The sequence below is a fragment of the Hippopotamus amphibius genome, chromosome 1, assembly GCF_030028045.1.
Source record: "Hippopotamus amphibius kiboko isolate mHipAmp2 chromosome 1, mHipAmp2.hap2, whole genome shotgun sequence".
NCBI lineage: Eukaryota > Metazoa > Chordata > Mammalia > Artiodactyla > Hippopotamidae > Hippopotamus > Hippopotamus amphibius.
Window position 1 is genome coordinate 177042025 of NC_080186.1, and position 24324 is coordinate 177066348.

Below are 24324 nucleotides of genomic sequence, written 5' to 3' on the forward strand. Positions count from 1 at the left end.
AGCCTGATACAGTTGAAAAATTATGGGACTTGGTTTGTAGCAAGAAGGGTAGGTATATATATGGTGTGTGTGGGGAGAGGGTTGTGGAGGAGGCGTTTGAGTGCGTGTATGCCTATGAGCAGATGGGTGTGTGTGTGAGTGGAGGGGTGCGGGTAGGTAGTTAGGTGTGATCAGATGGATGTGAATAGATGAGTGTGTGGATGGATGAGTATGTGTGTGTGTGAGTATGGGTGTGTAGATGAATATTATTTGGTGGCTGTGTAAGAATAGCTGTGAGTAGATAGGTGAGATTATGGGTGTGTATGTGTATGAATGTGAGTGTATGTGTATGTGTGTGTAGGTGGTAAGTGGGGAGGTGTGAGTAAGTACATGAATGTGAGTGAATGGGTGTGGTATGAGTGCATAGATAGACGTGTGAATTGTTAGATGTGGTATGTGTATGGATGTAAGTGAATGTGTGTGTGTACACGGGTGTCAGTGATTGGGGTGTGTGTGGATAGGTGTGAGTAGATGAGTGTGAGTGTGTGGATGTGAGTGTCTAGATGGATATGAGTATGTAAATGGGTGTGTATATATGAGTTTGTAGACCGATGCGAGTGGTTGTGTATGTGTGCGTGTGCATAGATGGGTAGTAGGATGGATAGCGGGTGAAAAGGGAATAGGAAAAGAATGGTGAATAATTGATATATGTAACTGGGAAGGTCTACTGGGAACAAATTATGAAAGCCTTATAACTAATCTCAAGAATTTTGATTTCCCTATAGAAAATGGGGAACTTTTACAGATTTTTATAACATACATAACATACAATTGAAAAAAAGATCATGAATGAGGAAATCTGGAGAAAATCAACATTTAACATTTAAAGACTAGGCAAAGGAAGTTCTTTGGTTTCCTAAAAGGATCCACTGCAGAGTTTACTCTAAAAGCAAACTTTTAGTAGGAAAATAGATCCCTCCAATGTACAAAATATAATTTGTACTTAACTTCTTGAGACTATGTACACTACACAAAGCCAGACTTGTATGTTCCTTCCAATTCTGAAATTCTGTTTAATGTTGCTTCAAGCAGTTGCCTCCATGTCCCATCTTATGTAACTAGTAGCTGACATATGTCTAAACATTTTTGCTAAAAATCTTGACACGTCTGGACTAGAAAGCGAACTTCTGCTGTAGAATTTTGCTGCATTTAGACAGAGCTTTAAGAGTGAAAGAATTTATTTCCAACAGCATCTTCCCTTTGGATGCTAAATCAATTCCCATTCTTCTTTCTGTGTGTCATGAGCTCAGGTCATTCAGATCTTAAGATTTCACTAACACATCTGGGAAATAAGTCCAAGTTCAAGCAAACTCTCATATACACTGGTAAAGCCTAATCTGTGAAGTAAAAACATAAAAGGTAGCTTATAGCCAAGAATCCAGTAATACTGTTAGTCTGCACGTTAAAGTACTTTTGCAATAAACTCAGGTCTATTTTAAACACTAGCTCCAAAATGTCTATCAGCTATAAAACCTTGGGATATATAACCTTCCTGTGCCTCAGTTTCACCTTATGTTTGGTAGGATGATAATATCCTGCAGAGTTATTGTGAGGATTAAAAGTAAGAAAAATGCTGAGCTCACTGGTAGGTGGTAAGTATGATATCCTAATTGTTATTATATGGTTTTAATAGGTCTTCTTCCCCATATTTTCATAAATAACCCAACAGGCTGAAAACTGGAATTAGAAGACTAACTATAGATTTGTAAAACTATTCTTCCTTTTTAAAAATATTCTGAGGAATTTCAAAGTTTTCATTCTGCAGCTAATTCAAATAACATTTTATTCATATTTCATTAAAAGACATTCCAATCTGTAATCCAGTAGAAGGAAAAAATACTGTAAAAGTTATGAGAAATATGAGTACATTTTCTAAAATTCCCAGAGCAAAGCAGTATGAAATATTATAATCATGGTGCTTGTCATACTGATCGCCCCTGCTAAGGAAACCTGCCCCGTCCCCTGCCCCCCCAGATAGGTGGCCCTGGGTGCTTATGTTCTATAGCATATTATTCAACTCCCAATCCCCAACCCAAGCGGATTGTATCAGAGCTTGGGCACTGGCAAGAGGCTATCCATCGTAGCCTCACCAGTAGTCTATGACATGGCTGGACATGAACAGATGAACTGGTCAATCACAATTTCTCTCTTGGAAAGGATAACAGCAGTGGTTGCTAAAGCAGAAAGGAAACTGAGAAAGAGTTGTGAAGTTGAAGAACAGCAGCATGAAACATCAGAGCAAATAAATTATGCCTAAGAGACAGAATATGTAGAAGAGCTAAACATTTCTCTAAAGCAGACATACATAGATGGCCAAAAGGTACATGAAAAGATGCTCAACGTCACGAATTATTAGAGAAATGCAAATCAAAACTACAGTGAGGTATCACCTCACACCTGTCAGAATGGCCATCATCAAAAAGACTACAAATAATAAATGCTGGGGAGAGTGTGGAAAAAAGGGAACCCCCCTACACTATTGGCAGGAATGTAAATTGGTGCAGCCACTGTGGAGAACAGTATGGAGTGTCTCTAAAAAAATAAAAATAGAGTTACCATAAGATCCTGCAATCCTATTCCTGAGCATATACTCAGAAAAAACTCTAATTTGAAAATATATGTGTACCCCAATGTTTATAGCAGCACTATTTACAATAACCAAGACATGGAAGTAACCTAAATGTCCATGGACAGATAAATGGATAAAGAAGATGCGGTATATATACACAATGGAATATTACTCAGCCGTGAAAAAGAATGAAACAATGCCATTTGCAGCAACATGGATAAACCTAGAGATTATCATACTAAGTGAGGTAAATCAGACAAAGACAAATATCATATGATCTCACTTATATGTGGAATCTTAAAAAAAGATACAAATTAACTTATATACAAAACAGAAATAGACCCACAGACATAGAAAACAAACTTATGGTTACCAAAGGGGAAAGTGGGGGAGGGGGGTGGAGGATAAATTAGGAGTTTGGGATTAACATACACACATTACTCTTTATAAAACAGATAAACAATAAGGACCTACTGTATAGCACAGGGAACTATATTTAACATCTTGTAATAATATATAATGGAAAAGTGTCTGAAAAAGAATACATATAAATATACACACAAACACACGAGTCACCTTGCTGCACACCTGAAACTAACACATTATAAATCAACTACACTGCAATTTTTAAAAATTAAAAAGAAAAGAAGACAGAAAAGAAGGAGATGGTGTGATTGTGGGTAAAACAAGGTAGAGCATGGGAACAGGTCAACATTGGGACACTCAGGGGAGCAACCACAAGGTGCTGCCACTGCTGCCTGGGTGCAGAAGACATATGATGTTCTTTAGTTCTTACATGTTGCACTATGTATAGAGAATATCTGCCCTCCTGGAACTTTGTGATAATTCTATTAGAGGATGGAAGAAGCCTTTGTCACGATGTTCCAAATAGGAAATGAGAAATTATATTCAGATATTACTAATGTCTGTGATGTCAGGTATAAAAGAGGAAGCAGTCCATCTCTCAGGTGCAAAAGAGACCAGGTCAGGCTTGTAGAGCTTGACTGTGGATGAGGCTCTTTCTTCACCTCTCCTAAAAGGGAAAGCAGGGTGGGGTCTCTAGTTCTACTCAGACATTTGAAACAATTCGAGAAAGAGACCTAAAGAGTATAGAGCTGAAAAGCCAATTTCAGTATAAAGCTGAAAAGCTGATTATTAATACTGAATAACCAGCAGAAATAAAAAAGAACTTGGTTGAGGAGCTCCTTTGACTTTCTTCTAGAATTCTGAAACTTTTATAAAAATTACTTATTAATTATTTTGGTCTTTGGCCTGGAGAACAGAGTCTACTCAACTTTTTGGCCAGGAATTCCCCTGGAACAGGTAGTTCTTGCACTTCCTGAAGCCTGGTTGTTTAATTCCCCTGTATTTCCATGTACATGTATCCTTACAATAAATGCTCTGTCTAAGTACACTTGAGTCCACTAAGAAGGCTGGGCCAGAGCTGGATTTATTTAATAATTCATTCAGCCCAGAATGCTGCCTCTGGCAGTGCAGCCCAGAACAGATATTTGGTGACATAATTTTTAAGTTCCCATTACACAACCACCATTAGAGATACTTCCAAATAATCCAACCCTTACATCTATGAGTTAACAGGCTATTACAATATGTTTACTTCACATATGTATCTGTTAGGATTGTGTGTCACTGCAAATAAAAAGAATTCTACTCTAGTCACTTAAAGATACAGAGGCATATCTTTTTATCAAAGTAAGAAGTCCTTTTTGAAAAAAGCAATCAGATTCTCAATAATATCAATGCTTCAGTGATGGTCTTGGCTTTTCCTTCATTGGATGCAACTACTGTACTATTACTACGGCATTATTTGAATTATGTGATTCTACTATCTTCATATAGGACAGATGGACCAATCCAAGGGCCTAGCAGAGCTCTTTTTCCTATGTGGCTTTTCTGTGAAGGTTTGTAGTTATCCCAGCCTCCAGGTGAACTTTTCAGAGCATGCCTTCAGCCAAGGTTCATGGGACACCAACAAGAGTCAACCTGAGCATCCTTTTCCTTTCATTCTCCTCCTTTACCTTTCCTGTCCTTTTAGGCCCAGAAGTCCCAGCTGCAAAGGCTACTCCACTAAAAAACATATATGGCAATTAATTCCTAAGGTGACTAAAAAGGCTTTTCCTTCCTCTCATCTTGAGAATTATGTCATTATTCTGGATCCCAGGGTGGGAAGGTGCAGATGAGCTGTACTTAGTAAGTTCCCATTTGCTTTAAAAATTTCTCATTTTTACTTTTTCTGTCCACTGTTCTTTTCTCACAGCTGTCTTCTGAAGCTTCCATTTGTGTTGTAGCTATTTGTTCATAGTTTCTCTAGTTTTCTGATTTTTCCAATACTAGAATCTTATAATACCACAATTATACAGGAAAAATAGGATAGGATGAATTATCTCAAGACATTATGAAATCAATATTTGAAATAAATATAAATTTTAAATCTGTCTTGTAAATATGTGGAAGGATGACACAATTTTAAGCCACACATTTTTATATCTCGATTAATTATAAAATTCCAGTTACAAAATTAAGATTGAAATAGATTCAGTTACACTAAAGGTTATTAAATTCTTGGTGAATCACAACATAACCTATTTTATTTAGTCACACAATGGATAGTGTCCATTTCAGTAATTACAGCTAGAACAGTGTTCCTGTGCTACTTATCAGTAAGCTTTTCCTGAGAGACCCTGTTGAAAAGTTTATTTGGAAACTTCTTGTTACCCATAAACATCCCAATAGTTAAAATAATTAAACTACACTTGACATGGTATTTGACATAGGAAATAGGCTAACTGAAGAGCAAAATATGGTTTTAATTTTTGTTGATTGAAATGTCATGTGTTTCATATATAATATGCTTCACTTGGAACTGAACAGATAGAGCAATCCAAGATTTATCTTATTTTAATGTTGCACAATCATTTGGTATTTTTGAGAGGAAATGCCATGAAGTGATTCAAATAATGCAAAAACTAATTTCTTACTACACATTTCTACTTTTAAAAAGAGCTGCAATATAAATAATTTTTTCACACACTAAGCATATGTATTTCCATCCTTTCAATGAACATATACACTTGGCAGGAGTCTGGAATCTTATTAGTTACACTTATTATTGCTTCACTGAGCACTCTGCTTCTAATTGCTCACACACGGGGGTGGGCACACACACACTGCCCCCCCCCCCCGCCCCCGCCCCATACATCTCTCTCCACATTCCTTCTAGGTCAAGAGAGCAGACTGATAACCATTGTCATAATTTTCATTTGGCAATGAGTCCATGCCAGGATTCCAGTCCATCTAGCACGTATCTGGTAATGATATGCTGGACTGTAACTAGGTCAGATGGTACTAATAAGGACAACTGTTGGCTCAACACTGAATTCTGACTCTCCAATCATATATCTCTTCTATCTCCAATCCCCACTACTTTTCACTTTGTTCTTTATTTCACAGTAATTTTACTAAAATAACCTTTGACCACATCTTTTGACTTGGGAGAAGCCATACTTTTGGTGAAGATGGGTGAGAGGATCACGAAGATGCCTTCCTTTGCCCCAACTCTCCAGCTAAGCTCTTGATCTTCTTGTGGGCTTCATGGGAGATAAAGGGTCAGGAGAGAAGAGCAAGAGAGAAGCTTAAACATCTTGTTTTACGCTAGTCATCCTTCTACATTTTCTTTCTGCTCACTTTCTCCTCTCCTGTCTTTTTTGCTTCTCATGTCTTAATGCCTCTCCATTCCCATATTCTTTCACTCCTGTCTCCATTCTTCCAGTGATGTTGGATAAGCTCTTGTGATACTACATTAATTCACATACAAACATTTTTTCACATTAGTCACTAATGTAGCCATTTACTCCTTTTTGATGTTTTGCCTGCCCTCCTAAGTTTATTGCCACACAGGTGAATGAGTGTGCCTCGCCATCCACATGTTGTTTCAGGCATCATGGGTGAATAACCACTCCCACCATCCAATCCTTCTTTTTCAGATCAGTCATATTTACCTACTTAAGTTATAAAACAAATCCTATACCTCCCCTGACTAAATGTTCCATGGTTGCTGCACTACACTCAAAATAAAGTACAAACTCTTAAACCTCTGTAACCTGGTGCCTTCCTAAGCCTCTGCTTTGGTCTCCCTTTACTCTCTCCCATCTGTATTGTGCTTCATCCACATTCACCTCTTTGTTCCTCAAATAAACCAAACTCGTTCTCACTCCAGGGTAGGTTAGGGGAGAGACTGAGAAGGAGCTTTGCACATGCTAGAATCTTCCCTCAATTCTTTGCATAGCTTTTGCATTTCATTTTCCAGAAGTCTGTTTAAATATCATCGACTCAAACAGACACTTCCTGACTACTCTTTCTCAAGTAATATCTTTGTCTCTTCCTAAAACATACACACACAGAAACACACACACACACACACACACACACACGTAGACACACATATACCTACAGAGAGACATGGGTGCACACACATCACATAGACACACATGAGTACACACATGTACCACTGCCACCACCACTATGTGCACAGTTATGACAATGCTGTTTATTTTCTTCACAGCTCTTCCAGCATTTTTTTTAATTGGAATATAATTGTTTTACACTGTTGTGCCAGTTTTTGCTGCACAACAAAGTGGATCAGCTGCATCCATACTTATATCCCCATATTCCCTCCCTCCCATGACTCCTTCCCACCCTCCCTATCCCACCCCTCTAAGTCATCACCCATCATCAAGTTGATCTCTCTGTGTTATGCAGCAGCTTCCCACTAGCTATCTATTTTACATTTGATAGTGTATATATGTCAATGCTACCCTCTCATTTCATCCCAGCTTCCCCTTCGCCCCTCTCTCAACCATGTCCTCAAGTCCATTCTCTACATCTGCATCTTTATTCTTGCCCTGTCACTGGGTTCTTCCATACCGTTTTTTTAGTTTCTATATATGTGAGTTAGCATACGGTATTTGTTTTTCTCTTTCTGGCTTACTTCACTCTGTATGACAGACTCGAGGTCCATGGACCTCACTACAAATAACTCAATTTCATTCCTTTTTATGGCTGAGTAATATTCCATTGTATATATGTGCCACATCTTCTCTATCCATTCATCTGTTGATGGGCATTTAGGTTGCTTCCATGTCCTGGCTATTGTAAATACTGCTGCAATAAACATTATGGTACACGTTTCTTTTTGGATTATGGTTTTCTCAGGGTACATGCCCAGTAGTGGGACTGCTGGGTCATATGGTAGTTCTATTTTTAGTTTTTTAAGGAACCTCCATATTGTTTTCCATAGTGGCTGTACCAACTTACATCCCCACCAACAGTGGAAAAAGGGAACAGGAGGGTTCCCTTTTCTCTGCACCCTTTCGAGCATTTATTGTTTCTAGATGTTTTGATGATGGCCATTCTAACCGGTGTGAGGTGATACCTCATTGTGGCTTTGACTTGCATTTCTCTAATGATTAGTGATGTTGAGCATCTTTTCATGTGTTTGTTAGGCATCTGCATGTCTTCTTTGGAGAAATGTCTATTTAGGTCTTCCGCACATTTGTGGATTGGGTTATTTGCTTTTTTGGTATTAAGCTGCATGAGCCGCTTATATATTTTGGAGATTAATCCTTTGTCAGTTGCTTTGTTGGCAAATATTTTCTCCCATTCTGAGGGCTGTCTTCTTGTCTTGTTTATGGTTTCTTTTGCTGTGCAAAAGCTTTTAAGTTTCATGAGGTCCCATTTGTTTATTTTTAATTTTATTTCCATTATTCTAGGAGGTGGGTCAAAAGGATCTTGCTTTGATTTATGTCATAGAGTGTTCTGCCTATGTTTTCCTCTAAGAGTTTTATAGTGTCTAGCCTTACATTTAGCTCTTTAATCCATTTTAAGTTTCTTTTTGTGTATGGTGTTAGGAAGTGTTCTAATTTCATTCTTTTACCTGTAGCTGTCCAATTTTCTCAGCTCCACTTATTGAAGAGGCTGTCTTTTTCCGATTGTATATTCTTGCCTCTTTTGTCAAAGATAAGGTGCCCATATGTGTGTGGGTTTCTCTCTGGGCTCTCTATTCTGTTCCATTGATCTTCCTTTCTATTTTTGTGCCAGTACCATACTGTCTTGATCACTGTAGCCTTGTAGTATAGTTTGAAGTCAGGGAGCCTGATTCCACCAGCTCCATCTTTCCTTCTCAAGATTGCTTTGGCTATTCAGGGTCTTTTGCATTTCCATACAAATTGTAAAATTTCTTATTCTAGTTCTGTGAAAAATGCCATTGGTAATTTGATCGGGATTGCATTGAATCTGTAAATTGCTTTGGGTAGGATAGTCATTTTCACAATGTTGATTCTTCCAATCCAAGAACATGGTATGTCCCTGCATCTGTTTGTATCATCTTTGATTTCTTTCATCAGTGTCTTACAGTTTTCTGCATACAGGTCTTTTGCCTCTTTAGGCAGGTTTATTCCTAGGTATTTTATTCTTTTTTTTGCAATGGTAAATGGGAGTGTTTCCTTAATTTCTCTTTCTGATCTTTCGTTGTTAGTGTATAGGAATGCAAGAGATTTCTGTGCATTAATTTTAAATCCTGCTACTTTACTAAATTCATCGATTAGTGCTAGCCATTTTCTGGTAGCATCTTTAGGGTTTTCTATGTATAATATCATGTCATCTGCAAAGAGTGACAATTTTACTTCTTCTTTTCCAATAGCACATGTTTTTATCCTGTTTGCTTGCTTACATGTGTAGTATTCATTTTCTTCACTTGGATGTAACCTGCATGAACATTAGGGGCTCATTTGCTCTCTACATAGTTAGATCCCCAGCACCTAGTCCATGACAGGCACATTGTAGGCACTGACAAAATATGTTGAATGTTGAATGAGCTGAGCAAGATTAGCTTAATTTTAAACTAAATTTTTAAACAAAAATCAACCTAATTAATTAATAGACATAAAAACAGAAAAGGACTTTTGGAAAGAAAGGATTAAAATCTAGTTTTGTGGTATTTTCTCAAGTCTTAGGGATATCTGAGCATCTAACCCTTGTTTAATCCTCCTAACAATACTAGTTCAAGGGATTAGTATTCTGAAGCAATATCTTTTTTGATCCACCTCCTAGAGTAATGAAAATAAAAACAAAAATAAACAAATGGGGCCTAATTAAACTTAAAAGCTTTTGCACAGCAGAGGAAATAATAAACAAAATGAAAAGACTACCAACAGAATGGGAGAAAATATTTGCAAACGATGCAACTGACAAGGGATTAATCTCGAAAATATACAAACAGCTCATGCAACTCAATATTAAAAAAACAAACAACCCAATCAAAAAATGGGCAGAAGATCTAAATAGACATTTCTCCAAAGAAGATGTATGATGGCCAAAAAGCACATGAAAAGATGCTCAACATCACTAAAATTATCAGAGAAATGCAAATCAAAACTACAATGAGGAATCACCTCACACTTGTCAGAATGGCCATCATCAAAAATTCTACAAATAATAAATGGTGGAGAGGGTGTGAAGGAAAAGGAACCCTTCTACACTGTTGGTGGGAATGCAAATTCATGCAGCCACTATGGAGAACAGTATGGAGGTTCCTTAAAAATCTAAAAATAGAGCTATCATATAATCCAGCAATCCCACTCTTGGACATATATCCAGAGAAAGCAATACTTTGAAAAGTTACATGCACCCCTATGTTCATCACAGCAATATTTACAATACCCAAGACATGCAAGCAACCTAAATGTCCATTGACAGATGAATGGAAAAAGAGAATGCGGTACATATATACAATGGAATATTACTCAGCCATAAAAAAAGAATGGAATAATGCCATTTGCAGCAACATGGATGGATGCAGAGATTATCATACTAAGTCAGGTATGTCAGACAGAGAAAGACAAATATCATATGATATCACTCACATGTGGAATCAAATTTTGAAAAATGATACAAATAAACTTATTTATAAAACAGAAACAGACTCACAGATTTCGAAAGTAAACTTAAAGTTACCAAAGGGGAAATGTTGGGGTGTGGAGAGGAATAAATTAGGAGTTTGGGATTAACATATACACACTACTATATATAAAATAGATAAACAACATGGACCTACTGTATAGCACAGGGAATTCTACTTAATATTCTGTAATAACCTATATGGGTAGAGAATCTGAAAAAGGATGAATATATGTATAACTGAATGAATATATGTGTAACTTAATCACTTTGCTATACACTTGAAACTAATACAACATTGTAAATACACTATATTCCAATAATTTTTTAAAAGGGATTATCATTCTAGATTTAGAAGTGTAACTATAGTCACTCACTCATATCTGCGGGTTTTACATCTGCAGAATCAACCAACATCAGATCGAAAATATTTTTTTAAAAGTCCAGAAAGTTCCAAAAAACAACACTTGAATTTGCCATACACTGGGAACTATTTACATATCATTTACATTGTATTTACACCTATTTACATAGCATTTACTTTGTATTAGGTATTTCAAGTAATTTAGAAAGAATTTAAAAGTATACTGCAGGACGTGCATAGGTCATATGCAAATATTACATCATTTTGTATAAGGGGCTTGAGCATCCATGAATTTTGGTTTCCACAGGAGGTCCTGGACCCAACTGCCCAAAGATACTAAGGGAGGATTATCTTTATACCAAATCTAAGAGAAATGAGAATCCAGCCAAGGATTATGTACTGGACCAAGCCCTGTACCTTATGGTAAAGACTGTTCATCAAGTAATGAGCAAGCGGCATCTATGGCATGGAGCTCCCCCCAAGAACAAAGTTAGACAAGCACACCAGAGGTTATCTTATGACTAGGTAGACACATATATCAGGTGCTGTATGACTAGGTAGAAAACTGAAGAAGAAACACAGAGTTAGGCTTTCCTGAGCTGAGCTTATTCCCATGTTGTCTCTCTTGACCACATGTGTTCTGAATGTAGATGACTTTCAAAGTTCTATCCTCCTTGGAAGTCATATTTCTTCTGAAGAAAGCCCCCCCCCAAAATACTGGGCACTCAGAGGAAGAACAGTTTCGAGACCACAGTTCTTTAAATGTCAATGTATAATTTTGGAAGGTATTTCATCAGAATTCCTTGAAGATTAGAACAAGGGTCAACAAACTATGGCTCACTGGTCAAACCTGGCCAGCTGTCCACTTCTCTTTGTAAATAAGGTTTTCCTGGAACAGAGCCATGCTTCTTTGTTTATGTATTTCTCTTGACCGCTTTTGCCTTACCACTGAAGAGCACATAGCCTACATGGCCTAAATTATTTACTACGTGACCATTTATAGGAAAAGTTTCCTAACCACTGAATTAGAACATACAAATGAGAATCCATTTTATTTTAACAATGAAACATCCAATTATTAATCAATGTGAATCTAAAAAATAGCACTCAGCGCAACCAGAATCCTACTAAGTTTTGCTTGCAGAGAACTCCATTAGCTTCCTCTTAGAGTCTTCTCTGAAATAAATGCTTGGTCGCACTGCACTCTGGACATTCTATTTGCAGTTTGTCATCACTTTTAACCTGTTAGCAACTTGCCTCCTTTACTTTTTCCCTTCCTGTTGCCCCCAACACTGTGTGTGTATGTATACTTGTATACTGTAACATTTAGAAAAGGTTTCTGTGTTTTTAAGACTCCACAGGAATCTCCACTGCTGCCTCAGGAAGGGTGCTCTGGAATCATTCACACTCCTCACCACTCACAACTTACTTCTTGAACTGCACGGAAGGACTCAACTTGTATATCTGTTTTGAATACTCGTTTCATTACATATAAGCCAAGATTAGCTGACTTATTAAAAATTAATGATGCCAATAAAGACAAATAAATAGATTAATGTAATGGAATAGAGTCCAGAAATATATGGCCAATTCACATATGTGGTCAATTCATTTTTGACAAAAATGCCAAGACAATTCAATAGAGAGGAAAATCTTTTAAACAAATGATGGTGGAACAACTGGATTCATGCAGCAGAAAAATTAATATCAAATGATCTACTGGCACCAAACACAAAAACTAACTCACGGTGGATCATAGAACTACACATAAAAGCTAAAACTATAAAGATTCTAGAAGAAAGTATAGGAAAATACTTTATGTCCTCAATATTTGCAAAGATTTCTTAGACAAAACACAAAAAACAATAAACATAAAAGAAAAAGAATTTAAAATTTTACTTCATATAAATTATAAACTTCTACCCTTTAAAAATACCACTAAGAAAATTAAAAGATAAGCCACAGATTGGGAAGAAATTTTTGCAATACATGTATCTGACACACTTATGGCAAGCAACTCAATATGGGTTGCCTAAAATGGGCAAAAGTTTTGAATAGATTATTCACAACAGATAATGTATAAAATGTCAATAAGCTCATGAAATAATAGCAAACATCATTAGATATTATTCATCAGGAAAATGCAAATTAAAACCACAGTGATACCACTATACACACACTAGAATGGCTAAAATTTTAAAAATCGCCAATACCAAGTGTTAGGATGTGAAAAAAATGAAACTCCCATATATGCCTAGTGGGAGTGTGAAATATTACAACCACTCTGGAGAACCATTTGGCAATTTCTCATAAAGTTAAATATATAGCTACCTGATGACATGGACATTCTGTCCCTAAATAATTATCCAAGAGAAATGAAAATATATGTCCACAAATAGAATATAAAGCAAATGTTCATAACAACTTTTACTTTTAACAGTGAAAAACTGGAAATAACATAAATACACATTAACAGGTAAATGGATAAACCAATTATGGCACATTCATACAACAGAACATTACTCCATGATAAAAATGAACAAATTACACACAATTACATAGATTTCTTTCAAAAATATTATACTGAATAAAAGAAGTCATATGCAAAAGAGTATATACTGTATTGTTTCATTCATATGAATTTCTAAACAGGCAAAGCTACTCTGTAAGTCACAAAAAATTGATCAGTGATTACTTGGTGGGTAGGTGGGTGAAGAATGAACTACAAAGGCTAAAGGACATGCTCTTATATTTCATCATTGGTGGTAGAACGGATGTAATCACTTGTTAAAGCACATCAAACTGTGTAATTAAAATGGATGCATTTTATTGCATGTGAATAATATCAACAAAGATGATATAAAAAACATCCAAAATGGGCAAGAAGTATGAATAGATACTTAACAAAAAAGAGATACAAATCTCCAACAAGCTCATGTAAAAATGCTTAACTTCATTAGTCATGAAGGAAATGCAAATTATAACCACAGTGACATATCATTTCATACTCCTTATAAAGTTAAACATACATCTACCCTATCATCCATCAGTTTTAGTCCTAGGTCTGAGCCCAAGATAAATGAAAACATATGTCCACCAAAAGACTTGTGCAAGAATGTTTAGAGCAGCTTTAGTTATAGGAGACCCAAACTGGAAACAACCAGAATATCAATCGATAGGAAAATAGATAAACAGATGTGGAATAATTCTATCATGCAATAATACTCACCTATAAAAGGAACTGAACTACTTATATACATAGCAACAGGAACAATCCCAAAAACATTCTACTGAGCCAATGAAGTCAGATAAAGAATACATAGTGTATGATTCTACCCATAAAGAATTCATGACCACCCAAATTATTCTCTAGTAATAGAAATTAGAACAGTAGTTGCCCATGGAGGGGAGACTGACTGGAAGGAATGTGAGGAAACTTTCTGAGTGATAGAAATGTCCTATGTCTTGATTAAGGTGATGGTTTACATGGTTGTATATATATATATAACAAATTCATTGTTTTGGGGGAACTTGAATTTAAGAACTTAAGATCAGTTACATTCCACTCCATGTGAATTTTATCTCAATTAAAAAAATCTACCACGTCAACTGAGTAACTATAGCCTTTATCACCCCTTTTCTTTCACAGATAATCTGGCTTATAAACATATAATTCTGAATTAATGTTAAAAATACATTTTATCAACTTTTCTTCGAAGAAAATTTAAAATATCATCCCTTTAAATGGAATTTGATTTTTTTGCCATTAAAACATTCAATCCATAGTTCACATTATTGCCCCAAATCATCCAATGAAGTAAAACAATATTTGTTCAATTGTTTAGTAGTATTTGAGGTTTTATTTTTGTTTTGTTTTACTTAAGAACTGATTACTTTTCTTTGAATTCCTTTTCTATAGCAAGGAAATATTACTACATACTGGTGAGAAGGAAGTGGAAGAAATCAAGATTATTATTGCTAGTTGAAAGGTAAGATCTGTGACTGATTAGCTACCAGACAACAGAGAAAGAACATACCTCTGGGAGCCTCACCTTGTAATACTTGTTCTTTATCTTTCTATTTTGGCTTTTGTCATGGCCTGTTGAACCCCTCAGTGGCGTAGCTGGTGGAAACAGGAGCAGAATAGCTGGGGGCTCCACAATTCTCATCTCCTCTTGTGTGAGTTCATGTAGTATGTGAGGCTGGCTGCTGGGAACAGGAACCCCAGCCTTTGTCGCCTGGATGTATCCTGGCAACCTGTCAACAAAAGGGACAGGACTGAGTTCTATAGTAATAGATTGGAAAACTCCAAAACAAGGGGTGAAGAAACTCAGAAACAGACAGCAAAATAGGTATGGACCTCAACTTTCTTTGAAGTTGACTCTGGGAGTTTTACCAGTGGACTAAGCATCACACAAAGGGAGGCAGATTAATTTAAGTCAAAAGGCTCTTCTTGGCAATGGAATGGGGAGGAAACATGTTTTTTTCCTAAGGAAGAAAAAAAAAAATACTGCTTATCCTGTTGATCTTTTCTAGGGTTTTTAAAAAGTATCATCTATATGGGAGAGTTTGGCCTCTTCCACAAGAGGGAGATGGATATTCTCCATGGTTCTCAAAGGGTGTGTTGGTCTAAAATATAACAAAATGCAAGATGTAGAAGATAATTGGTTTATTTTCTAATGTGTCTTAAGATATAGAAAACATTTCTAAAAACTAAGGTCAACATTTAGAAATGTATCTAAAATAAAGATTTTTAAAACCCTATATTTAAAACTGCTCTGAGATATTAAGCTAATAATGGTACAATCCTAAAAAAATTATTCTTTAATTCTGTACGTATTAAACCTCATGAGGTAAAAGTTTAGTAACACAGCAAAAAGTCAATAATATATTTCTAAATGAAAAAGAGGCGCTACAAAGCAGAATAAATACTATGATCTCATTAAACAGTGTATGTGTGTGTGTCTGTATGTGCGTGCACACGCCCGCATGTAGGCACTTAAAGAACATGTACTAAAATGTTAACAGCAGTTATCACTGGATGATGAAATTAAGAAACATTTTATTAAATGTTCCTTAGGGCTAGGAATAAGGGGAAAAAACTCTAACCTTCAAGATTCCAAAATCCTGTCCCTCACCCCCCAGGTAATTGAATTGGGATGTATAGGTAACTCACAGGACTATTAATTCTGTTGAAATGACTTCAGACTACACAGTCTAAAGACCTCACTGAATAATGAAGTTCCACACTCTAACACTGTATAATGCTCTAGAGATGAGCAGATAAGTCCTCTACAGAGATTTAAAGATATCTCAATTATACTATCACATAAAATAGTTCTAATTTGGATGCTTTTCTCCTGAAATCTTTCATAAGATGTCATATATGGCTGATAAAGCATGCCTAAAATGACTAAAGAGCTGCTGTGAGAGTGACTAAATATTGAGACGTGGAAAGAAAACTTAGTTTTACATTTGGCTTCTTACAAACTTGTGGGCCTCTAGTTAACATATTTCTTACTTTATACAAACTGCATGCTCTCTTGGCCCTATTGTGAGCTAAATGAGATATTTCTCTAAAGAAATTGCCCAATAAATAAACACTATCCCAAATGCACACACAGTATTCAGTCTAGTGGCCAGCTATTTGGGCCAGATGGCAGAAGAACAAATAGGAAATGCTGGCCTGGGATAGGACAACCCCGGGAAAACACCAGGAGACTAGATATTTCCATGCTAAAATAGGGCAAAGAGTTCTTTATCTGGACTAGAGTGACGGCTCTCAGGAGGCCCGAGAATGCCAGCTCTTCCAGCAGTGGGCACATGTGTTAGCTGGGTCACATTCACAGCCCTCTGTTCCCTTGGTGGGGTTGCAGAGCTGCCAGCTGCTTTTCTGCACTCATCAGAGATGCTTCGGAAAGAGACTGGAGAGGAACCTTTGTTTTCTCCCAAATTTTGGACCCATTTGAAATTCTCTGGTTTGTAGAGTTTCAGCTTAAATTGAACTTCCTGGTGTTCAGATTTATTTCATCTTGGCAAAACAGGCCTTCCTAGGTATCTTTCTTTCTTCTCTCTCTCTCTCTCTCTCTCTAACTTTTAAAGGAACAAAAACTTTGAAGCAGCTTATTTTAAAAAAATCAAGCTCAAAAGCCATCTTGGACATCACATAGCTTTACAACACAATCTTTTGATGATTTAAGTGTAAATGAAGCAGAAACATATGGATTTCATTTCCCATAAATCACACACGATCCTCAAAAAAATCAAGGGAGAATGTGCTCAGCACAATGCATTCTGTTTGGTTGAACCCAAAACATCTGAAGAATACTTGGAGGCTGATGGATCCAAAATATTTATCCATCTCTATTTATAACCTCGGGGGAAAAATGCCCTTGATTCATGGCGACAGTTAAACTGCTCACATGTGCTACGTGGGCAACCAGCAACCAGCACAAGCTTAAAGATAACGGTGTTCCTTCTTCTGTTTCCACTCCAGACACTCAACTCAACCTCAGATTAAAAACACTGAGGCCCTTACTTAAAGTTAGTCAGGTTTGGTATTGCTTGAGCTTTTCTCACCTAAAACAATCTCCAGTTATTTCAAGCTATTTGATGTCCAATCATGTTTGTGTCACTGTAGGATGATGCCAGCATCCACCAATAATTCAGATCTGACCTCTTGTGGCAACAGCCCCACCTCATAAAACCATAGCTGTTATGCCTACACAAGCCCCTTTTTTCATTAAAGGAATAAATCATGGTGATTTTACGTAGCAGGAGAAATGCTGCTCCTTGCTGATATCTCTGATTGTCCTGATGTTTCTGCATTGATGAAAAGCCCAAATCTTACTCTGAAAGTTACTGATAGTCCCTTTGAATTTATTTAAACTGGGCAGGGGCTGCATTCTGTGTGGAAGATTTTCCTTTTTTTTTTTAACGGCAGCAGGAGCAGCAGGAACTCAAATAGGATGCTTGTGGAGTTTGGCAAAATAGGTCTACTGGGCATCTTGTCCTCTTCTATCCAGTTATTGTTACCTTCTACCCCTTGCCTTACTGCCTAACTCAGAAAGAGCCAGAGCCATCCAACTGTCTCAAATATTTTAAGAACACTGCAAGGGGAAGCAGTTGTTTTACAAATGAGGAAACAGGGACTCTGGGGCTTTACTGGGCTTGCCCCTAACTGCAGGGCTAATCCAAAGCAAATCTGGGATTGAAATGTATGTCTTTCCCATGCTCAAGGACTCTCCTTCCACTGCCCTCTGCAAGACCACTCTGCCAGACTGCCACACTAAACAATCTGACCTCAAGAGAGACAGTCGTTTTTCAAGATATCCCTTTCGTCACAAGAAAAGTCTTTACATACAGTAAATTTGAAAATGTCTAAATTTAAAACATTGCAAAATGTGTCCTGTAGTAGATTAGAAAGAAAGGGGGGAAGGTATACTTTAAATATAAGCTTCTAAAACTTAAAAAAAAATGTGTTGTATTTGATGGGTTAAAGTCGTACCCAACAGACCTTACGCGCCATCCTCCCTCAGGATTCTTTGCCCAGGGCAGTGTTTCTCAACATTTTTTTAAATTACTGCTCCCTCTGCAAGTTTTTTAATGTATTTTTTTCTATTCTCCCCCACACCATCACCATGAAATTTTATTACCACAGATATACCTTATATCTGTTTATATATTGTGGCCATTTGTGGCCTACAAACCAATGTATTACCTAAGATTACATCACCCCCAAAACCAATTTTTACTGCCCCCGGAGGGAATGCATGCCCAGGAGACATCACTCCAAAGAGCTGACAATGTTGGGCTCAGGTAATCTTATGGTCAAGCTGATGCACAGAAAAACTGAGCAGGAGGCCACAGAAACCATGAAAACCCTTCCTAAGTTGCCAAAACAAACAAACAAAAAACACAAATTGTCCCTAACTGTGTTCAAGAGAAAAATGGATTTGTTTGAAAAGGGGCAATAAATGCATTATATTGTCTATGCATCTGAGTGGTTTTATTATAGAAATAGAACTCTTGGAGCTCAAGTGGACTTTAAAATAGCATCCAGGCCAGCCAACTGTCTTCAGGCAAGGAGATATTATTGGTCTATTTTAAACCGATGAGGCATCTAAGCTGAGGACATTGTTATTTGTTTATGCGCCACAGATTTATACTCAGACTCCAATAAAAAATTTGTCAAAGGACTCCCTTGCTTTATCTTTGGCACAACGAAAACATTGCCAGGGCAAAGAGAAGGATTTCTTTCTTTTGATCTCACTTCCTATGGACAAAGGATGTTTCTTCAGTATTATATCTAGCACTCCACCGATAATAAAATATTTTGTATATACCATGCTATAAAACCTCCTTGTTTCAAGGGCCTGAGATTCTAGGCTTTAAATATTTGCTGTGAGTCTGGACAACTCATCACAGTCCTGGCTCTCCAGGCCATCCTGGCACAGCTCTCCACCCTGCTCCTCCACCTTTTTTCCAACAGCCACTAAACCAGGACTGAACACAGTACTTGTAAATCATAGGTGCTTAGTCGATATTCACCCACTAAATTGGGCACACATCTTTTTTGTTATAAGAGATGATAGTGACCAGCTTGGTTGAAGACTAAAAGTTACAGGAGGTTAAGTCCAGATCAATACTCAAAAGTTTTCTATTTAATATAATTAAACATTTTGAAATAATTTTGTCTTTCTTTTCAGAGAATTGGCAGAAGTCCAAACTCTTAGGGCATGTGAACAATAAAAGTTTAATAAATACTTAATCACTAGTTTATTACCCACAGATTTCTAAAGCTGGTTTAAATTAGAGTGTTCCTGGCTGACAACAGTCTAATATTTTACCTTTTCATGTGTATTTTATAAAGGGCATTTCAACCTCTTAATTGAAAACAGTAAATTATAAGGGAATTCCCTCTTATTCTAATTCTTTCCACAAGCCTCAGGGAAGGATGTTTCTTCTCTGGTACTTTGCTTCCCTGGTTGGTCCTGCCTCTCTAGCACCTCTAATTTCTTCTATTCTATTGGATTCTTCCCCTCAAATATCAGAGTCTCAGGTGTCCTCTGTCTTAAAAACACCCACCTTCTTCTTGATAAAGAGGAGTCTAAGCCACTGCCCCCATTCTCCTCATATCTCCCTTCATCTCAAACACTCTCTCTAGTCTATCTTCTGGTTCCTATCCTCTTCTCTCACATAAGCATCATCTTAGAACATCACGAGTGCCATCCTGATCAACTCATCCTGGAGTATTTCTCAGTTCCCATCACTCACGATGATTTTGATGCACTTAACACTGTCACTCCACCTATCAGAAATATTCTCCTCTCTTAACCATCCCACTGAGAGGACAAATTCCTCAAACTGACTTCAAGACCTGATGAATATAAATATCCATCCAAAAAGAGTTCAAAACCTAAGTCACAGGGGCTTCCCTGGTGGCGCAGTGGTTAAGAATTCACCTGCCAATGCAGGGGACACGGGTTTGAGCCCTGGTCTGGGAGGATCCCACATGCCATGGAGCAACTAAACCTGTGGCCACAACTACCGAGCCTGACCTCTAGAGCCTGCGAGCCACGACTACTGAGCCCGCGAGCCACGACTACTGAGCCCACGTGCCACAACTACTGAAGCCCATGCTCCTAGAGCCCATGCTCCGCAACAAGAGAAGCCACCACAATGAGAAGCCCACATACTGCAATGAAGAATAGCCCCCACTCATCGTAACTAGAGAAAGCCTGCATGCAGCAACAAAGACTCAACATAGCCAATAAATAAAAATAAATAAATAAATTATAAAAACAAAAAGCAAAAACATAAAAAAAAACTCCAAAAAACAAAACCTAAGTCACAGCCTGCAATTTCTGATGTGGATGCTGTTGGTCACTGTGCTGATTGAGTGGGGAGAAAGATGGCAGCTGGTTGGCAGGGAACACTGTATTCTGAGACCTAGAAAGAAAGAAGCGAGATTACGCTTGTGGATTGCCAATTCTTGAGGCAAGCAGTTTGCTATTGAGTTTTCCCTTTTTATGGCATTTTCTATCTTTCCTCACTCCATGTTTTCCTGCAGAGCTTTGCTGAGGTAGAAACTTGGTTACAGTAATAACATGTGAAAGCTTTACCTAAGAGTTGGTCAATATCAATAAGACCAAGTATGGTTGCCTTCTAGAAGCCCTCCCTGAACTCTGAAAGCCTTAGGTTAACTCATGTGGCAACCGTGTCCCCATCACCCTAACGAGTTGCCTAATGGAGCTGGATTGAAGGCACAAGGTAAGGAACATTAGAAAAAGACAATATTGTCCAGACTCCCAGCCTAGTCTGACTCTGTATGAACAAAAATGAAACATGATAGGAAGATCATCCTCTGAATCAGTAGTTTTCAGCTGGTGGTGATTTCCCCTTCACCCCCAGACGCATTACATTTGGCAATGTCTAAAGTTATTTTTGGTGGTCACATGTGGGTTTGGGGAAGTGCCACTGGCATCTAGGGGGTTCCGGCTAGGGATGCTGCTAAACATCTTATGACGCACAACAGCAGCTTCCACAGCAAAGAATTATCTGGTGCAAAATGTTGATAGTGCCTTGGATGAGACTTGTGCTCTGGATTCTCCGAGTGTTCAAATGAGAATGCTTTCTTTCCAGAAGAGCCTGTGTTAACAGTTCTTTCCAGACTCATGGTGCATAACTAAGGGATTACATTACAAATGAAGCAGCAGGCATGGAGATTTTAAGCAGCTTAGTCATATTTCTACAGCCAAGCGAGGACACCTTTGAAATGTGAATGTAGGCCCTGCCGGATAGGCTTCGAAGCTTAGGCTCTTTTCCACATCATCTGCCCCAAACGAGGCGGCAGACATTCAGTCTTACGTAACTAAGGGTGAAATCACTTCTGCAGTTCAAAAGCCAGCTAGAGAAAGTGCAAGGACAGAGGACTGAGCTGAGTCTTCCCCGGTGAAAACTATAATGGAATCAGAGTGGGCGAGAATAAAGCTAGGAGATGTCTGAATTGTGGACAAGAACATACACCGAAGTATGAGGACAGAGCCCAGTTATAGGAAACTACTAAGAGGAGGTCAGCTGGGCTGGTCAAAGGCAGCCACACCGAAGTTTGTTCCCAGATAAAGCAAAGATGGCAGAGGTTCTTGTGAAGTGATGATCCCAGGTAGGCGAACATGGTCTTAAGCTGTCCTGCCTAGGAATATGCCCTCTTTCGGACTGTGCTTTGGGCCTTTAGCCACCTTGCTCTCCTGTCCCTCACAGCTTCCACTCAATAAGAAGCAACTTCTCCCTTCCCCTCTTACTTCCCAAATGTTCCTTCTAAGAGCAGCTGCTCAATATACAACCACCAAAATTTGAACTTTATGGCTAGGAAGGTACTGCTTTTTGTCCATATTGTTATTATTAACAATATATGATCTCTCCAGCATCAGACTCAGATGAAAATTGTGGAGCCCCTGGTTTAACAAATATTAGCTATTTCTCTAGTCTAAACTCTAGCCCACTTCATTTTAGAAAAAAGCCTTCTAGGGTCTAAAGGGAGAAAATGATCCATCCAGGTTAATGAACAGTCAAATACATACATACATATATATATATACACACACACTCATATATATTCTTTCTCACTCTGTCTTTTGATATTATTATTCATTTTCTTGACTATATATGCATAAAATTTAAAAATGAGAAAAGGGTACACACAAAAGAATAACTTTTTTCCCACCCCTAACTCACCAGGTTCCCACTCCAGGACCTACCGCAGGAGCAACCTTTGTTACCAATTTCTCGTGCATTCTTCCAGAAAGTCTATGCATTTACAGAAGTATACTTCTGTGTGAATATCACCTTCTGACCTGCAGGCTGGTGCCCTTCCCATTCCTCTCTGTGGCCACCACAGCTTCTATTGCTCAAGACAAGCCATGACAAAACAGATGACACATTTGTCCTGTTGAAGGAAAACTTGGTGACTCAGACACAAATTGTTCCATACACCTTTCATCCTCATTACCAGGTAACTTTGCCAAGGTCAAGTGGTGACATTCTGATTTACTACTAAGCAGACTGAATACAAGTCACATTTGACGAGAATCTGAAATTCAAATTCCAAAAATTAAAAAAAAAATTTCCTTAAGGCTTCCAGTTTCGTAATTGAACTTGCTTTTTTGCTTTGTTGAAAATATTATTTTCCTTCTGGTTCAATGAATACAGTCTATCTGAAGGAACGAGAACAAGACTTCCCCCAAACCTCCAATTAATCACCAAATCTTTAAATTTAAGATCCAGTTTCACCACCTTCTTGAAATCTCCATTTAGGAGCTCAGAGAGCAGGGACCAAGGAGCCTCAATGCTTTCACTGGCTAGATTAGGTTGAGCCAAATCCAGGCTTCAGGTATGAAATGTAAATTTGGCTGACTGTGGATTTGCCATTTACTAGAACCTGTATTTGAATAAATCAAGGATACATTTCTCTTGGCTCTTATAGGGAGCCTTTTAAATAGTGACTTCAGCCCTCCTAAGGATTTTGTCCAGGTCGCCTGAAAGTGAACAATTTTCACAAGTTTGTTTTGGCATCCATGGCATAAATTTTTATTGAAAGTTACAGTTGTTTTAGTGGGCACCACAGTCTCCCAAGAGATCTCTGTAGGGGCCTCCCAGCCAATTTGATGAGAACTATGTGCACCTAAAACATGCCAAGTGTTGTAAGGACTGACCTGCCCTCCAACTCTTTGCTTGTCTGTACACGACCACTGACTCATTTGTACTTTGGATTTAAGGACATGCTTCTGAGTGTGTCTGCAGCATTTCTGAAATTAAACAGCCATCTCTATATTGAAGATTCCTCTTTTTTTTCTGCAATGATTTCTGTTTCTCTGGAGTTATACTAAATTCATTCTATTGTATCAAACAGGTAAGGCAATAGTAAGATGGGGTTCACTGGGAATACACATTTTCCATGGAATTAAACAAAATAAAGATTTGGTTGGGAGGGATAGGAATGTAGCCCCAAACCCATCCTCCAAATGTCCTTTAAATTACCAGTGGGAAAGATCACTGATTTAGGAGGCTTCAAACAAATATGTAGAGGTATTTTGAGACAAAAAAGGACATCTGTTATTTCTATACTACCACACATAAGTCATCACATAATCATCCAGAATTAAAACCAAAATTGGCTTAAATTGGAGTTTACAATGTCCTTATCCCATGATTGAGAGGTCCCCCACATTTTTCCTTTACTATTTTTTCTATATGCCATTTTATCCTTGTGTTTTATTACTTAGTATGATTGGAAACTTAGAGTTTTACTTTGTGAAATACTTAAGAACGCTTAGCTTATTAATGGCTCAACATTGAAATAGCATGATTCTCATTTAAA

General features: G+C 37.7%; 1 protein-coding gene across 1 annotated transcript in view; it reads right to left on the reverse strand.

The window, feature by feature from the left end:
* LOC130860677 (zinc finger protein 474) overlaps window positions 1–24324 on the reverse strand; it is a 102709-nt gene that overhangs the window by 42770 nt on the left and 35615 nt on the right. The window contains exon 2 of the mRNA XM_057749215.1: window positions 14999–15203. The gene's annotated coding sequence lies outside the window, so the exon portion shown is untranslated. The remainder of the gene's footprint in view (window positions 1–14998; window positions 15204–24324) is intronic.